At 46.8% G+C, this 4,390-nt stretch overlaps 1 long non-coding RNA gene across 1 annotated transcript in view; it reads left to right on the top strand.

Moving 5' to 3' along the window:
• Positions 1 to 1,877, top strand: part of LOC109279624 — a 3,729-nt gene extending 1,852 nt beyond the window's left edge. Inside the window, exons 2-3 of the long non-coding RNA XR_002086258.1 lie at positions 1,546 to 1,623; positions 1,792 to 1,877. This is a non-coding gene — a long non-coding RNA (uncharacterized LOC109279624). The remainder of the gene's footprint in view (positions 1 to 1,545; positions 1,624 to 1,791) is intronic.
• Positions 1,878 to 4,390: the final 2,513 nt, after the last annotated feature.

Below are 4,390 nucleotides of genomic sequence, written 5' to 3'. Positions count from 1 at the left end.
CAGGCTGCCCAGGGAAGTGGTTGAGTCCCGATCCCTGGAGGTATTTAAAAGACGTGTAGATGAGGCGCTTAGGGACATGGTTTAGTGGGCATGGTGGTGTTGGGTTGACGGTTGGACTCGGTGATCTTAGAGGTCTTTTCCAACCTCAATGATTCTATGATTCTATGATTCTATGATTCTATGTTCAGCACTAATTTTTCAGCATCATCAGTGGGGGGTTGAAAAGAAGGGACGTGCACCTCACACATCCTCTTCCTGTGTGCACCTCACCCCATTACAAAGGACACTACGTTCAGTTGCTCTGTGTGGGGGAGACACTTTTCAGCATAAAGCATCTGATTAGATCTGCTGCCACACACTTGGAACAGCAAAACCCATGTCACTCAACTACACCCACCATCGCTAGTCCAGTGAGATGGATCCAGGGTCCTCTCCCCGCTGCTGCCCGTTCCCAGCCTCCCCACTCCGTGGACTCCCAAAATTATTTCCAGACAGTCCTAAGGTTCTGGGAGAACTTGAGGTTAGCTGAGACCTTATCCTGGGTTGCCACATTGGCAACACTTGCACGGCACTTAATGTCTTGACTGAATCAGCCAAACATAGGCAAGATGAGTCTCTATGGCATCACCAACAGAAGTCAAGACAAAAATAAAGGTGCTTGGATTACTCTCAAGTTGCCCAAGTCTAAACTGGTTTTTCAAGGAAGCAGAAAGGAAGAGGCCAACAGGTTTGGGATGTGCTGCCCTCTCTCCATGGGGAGAAAAAATTTTGATGGATGGAGATAGTTTTTCTCCTCTCTTCCTCTTTCCATTACTTATTTAACTTTTTTTTGTCTCAACCCGCTGAGTTCTCCTGTTTTTGTTCTTCCTAGTCTCTTCTCCCATCCTGCTGCATGCAGGGAGAAAGGTGTCTGTGTGGGGCTGCTCTGCCAGCCAGGGCCAGCCCACCACAGCTCACAGGCCCTCCTCATCTGTAATCCAAGCAACAACTCCCACCTCATAGCTGGCAAGAGACCCTCAAAGATTCCTTTCTGCAACCTGGTATTTGATGCAACTAGACCTTGAGCTCATCCTGTCCTGCACCCCAGCTCAATGCCTCTTTCTCCCTTGGTAGAACCCATGAGATCGCCCGTCCTTCCTAACACCGTAAGGACTCCAGCAGCCCCATTTCTTTAAGTTTCAAGATATCATTTCCCAGTGCTGATTCAATCAATTGCTCGGCAATCACCAAATTGCTTCTAACAGGAGACATAATCTCATCCAACATGTGTCCCATGTAGCTAAAAGATAAGTTCAGGGGCATGTTGAGGTTTGTAGATTTTTTTTTTCCCCCCCCATGGGTGGCGTCATTGGCACATGAAATTGTTTTCACAGGTTTTCTCCATGGTCTAGGCTTTCCATGCCACGGTGGCACAAAAAGGAACCATGACCTGTGTGAATCCATATGGTGTTGTGGAGGGGCTGCCCTCTTGATTGGTAGCCAAAAGGGGCAGGACTTCATAGGGCAGTTGCTGCCTAAGTCACTTCTTTTCTCTCCTTTTTGCAGCCTCCTCTCTCTTGTCATCTCAATGCCCCTCTCTCGCGGCTTTCCTCCAGCTGCTACCGTTGGCTGTGTCCTCTGCAGGTAAGCGCAGCTGGAGCTCTCACAAGATGCTCTCCAGGTGAACTGAGCCTTTGACAACAAGGTGGGGTTGAGCTGTGCTTTGTAAAATGGAGGGAAAAGTGGTGTCTCTCTTTCCTTTCCTCTCTGAAAGTTCCCTCCCATCCTCCAAAGCCTTTCTTTCTTCCCCAGACCCTCTGCCAGCCCCTACGCTCTCCGCAGACCCCAGATATGATGTCTATTATGAAGGAGAAGTTGTCACTTTGAAGTGCTTGGCTGCGAAAAACAGGAAAATTGGTGGATTTCGGTTTTTCAATCAAAGTGGGGAGCAAATACACCTGCAAGCACCTTCTCTTACTCCCTCCTGATTGCCAGGTTCCAGCTCACAGCTACAAAAGCATCTGCTGGGGAATACACGTGCATGTACTTTGAGGAGGACTCTGGACAAGAAAGGCCTTCCAGTAGGAGCCTCCCTCTTTCAGTTAAGGTACAGGGTAAGTTGGTCTCGTTTATATGGCTTGAGAACGATCAGCCCGGACAGCGCACGCCTCCCTTTAAAGCATGATCTTGTCCGATGACCCTATCCTTTGGTTGCCAATGGACAGATGAAGTTGCTCTGGCTTCTCACAAGCTCCTTGTGTGCTCCTGGATTTCTCTGAGAAAGCAGGACTAAGTTGGCCTAACAGCTGTGTCACCTCCAAGAGGTCTTACAGCAGTGAGCCTCCCCAAGCCTTTCATTAGGGCTTGGGGTGCATTACATGCCTTCCTGCGTTGGGCACGTAAAAATACTTCTTTTCTGCACTTCAGTGAATACAGAGAAACTGCTTAAGCTACCTCGAATTCTTATTGAGAATCGTGGGTCTTTCCTTCATCTGCCCACGCTTCAAGAAGGGCACAGAAAAGAGAGACACAAGTGACTCCCCAGAAGCTGTTCTGTGGTTCATTTTGTCGAGGCTGAGTCGTGACATTGGGAAAAATCATGGGGTTTACGCACAGGTCCTGATGTCAATAGATGGCGGATTGCTTGGGGTTTTGTTGTTTTTTTCCTCCAGCTGCTCCCATGGCCCCAACTTTGTCCCTGGATCCTCAGCAGCAGGTCTATAGACCTGGGAACTGTGTCAAGCTAGTCTGCTCCTTCCACTCATCTCCAGCCTATGTTAGAGAAGTCCAGTACTATGCAGACTTTGGACTTCAGATCTCCATCCTAGTATCGAATGTGAACAACTACAGCTACGATCTCAGGATCAAGGGAGAGAATGACTCTGGGTCTTACAGTTGTGCCTATTATGTAATTAAGTCTGGACGTCCCGTTCTCTCAGAAACGAGCTGTGGTGTCAATGTCAATGTGAAAAGTGAGTTTTCAAACCCTTCCTCACTAGAGCATCTAGTAGCTACTGACCCATCATTAGCTAGTTCATTCCCTGTGTGCTTGCCTATGGATTCATCCATGAGTTTCATCTCCACCCCTCCCTGTCCTATGACCATCCATCTCTTTGCCTCAGTCTCTCTTTCCATCACTAAATGAGGTCATTGCCATACCTGCCCATGTTTTTAAGGGGAGATACTGGAGAAAAAGATCTCAATGAAAAGTCTGTAACATCACCTTGTCTGGTTTTAGCATGTGGGGTTTTTGGGTGGGTTTGGGGGTGGGGGGGCAAGGAATGTCGTGTCATGCTAAAATCACCATTGAATCTTTCCCAGGCCATAAAATCAGCTGGATTCCAGACATCATTGTTGGGGGTTCATTCTTTACCATCAATGGCCTCATCTTTTTCTTCTCCCACTGCCTGATGAAGAGAAGAGGTAAATATTTTACTTTCATTAGGCCACACTAATTCTTAGACTCCTGGGAATTCATTTTCTTTGCCAAATAATTACCTGGTTTGACTAATCTTTCCCAGGCCATAAAATCAGCTGGATTCCAGACATCATTGTTGGGGGTTCATTCTTTACCATCAATGGCCTCATCTTTTTCTTCTCCCACTGCCTGATGAAGAGAAGAGGTAAATATTTTACTTTCATTAGGCCACACTAATTCTTAGACTCCTGGGAATTCATTTTCTTTGCCAAATAATTACCTGGTTTGACTGTTATTCCACCTTTTTTCCCAAAGAAAAAATGGAAACTAACAAACATTTTGTTCAAAGGTGTTTTGGGAGGATGTTCTGGACAGAGAATTTGAAAAGTATTGCTCCTCAGTCGTAGTTGACTCACTATCCCTGGAGTTATTTAAAAGACTTGTAGATGTGGCACTTAGGGACATGGTTTAATGGTAGTGTTAAGTTTACGGTTGGACTCGATGATCATAATGGTATTTTCCAACTTAAATTATTCTATGATTCTCACCCTCCTCCCTCCTTTGATCCCCTCATCTGTCTCCCTTAGAGGTCCAAGACTGAAGAGAAGCCATTTCCGATGCTGCTGCTTCCCTCATTTGCAGATGTGGAAGAGGGATTCCGGATGGAATAAGAATTCCCTAAAGGTTTTGCTCCATTTAGCTAAGGCAATCTGTTCCCTCGGGTCCTGCCTCGTTCCTCGTTGTCTGCCTCAGACTTCCCAAGAAGCAAAAGTGCTGCATGTTCGACTGATATTGATTTGGCTGCTCCTTTCTTCTGTGCAGACCCCCGTGCCTTCCAACCTGCCTCGGCTCTCTCCGAATAAAGCTGGATGTGTGTTTGGGTCTTGTGGGTTTCACTGAAAGATGCACATGTCCATGTGCCTTCCCAAAGCGTGTGCTTGTATTTGTGTATATGTGCATGCCTCTGCTCCATCTCACCCATAATCCCACAAT

This window comes from Aptenodytes forsteri, unplaced genomic scaffold, assembly GCF_000699145.1.
Source record: "Aptenodytes forsteri isolate BGI_AS27 unplaced genomic scaffold, ASM69914v1 Scaffold551, whole genome shotgun sequence".
Classification (NCBI taxonomy): Eukaryota; Metazoa; Chordata; class Aves; order Sphenisciformes; family Spheniscidae; genus Aptenodytes; species Aptenodytes forsteri.
This window is presented reverse-complemented; position numbering and strand designations above follow the sequence as displayed.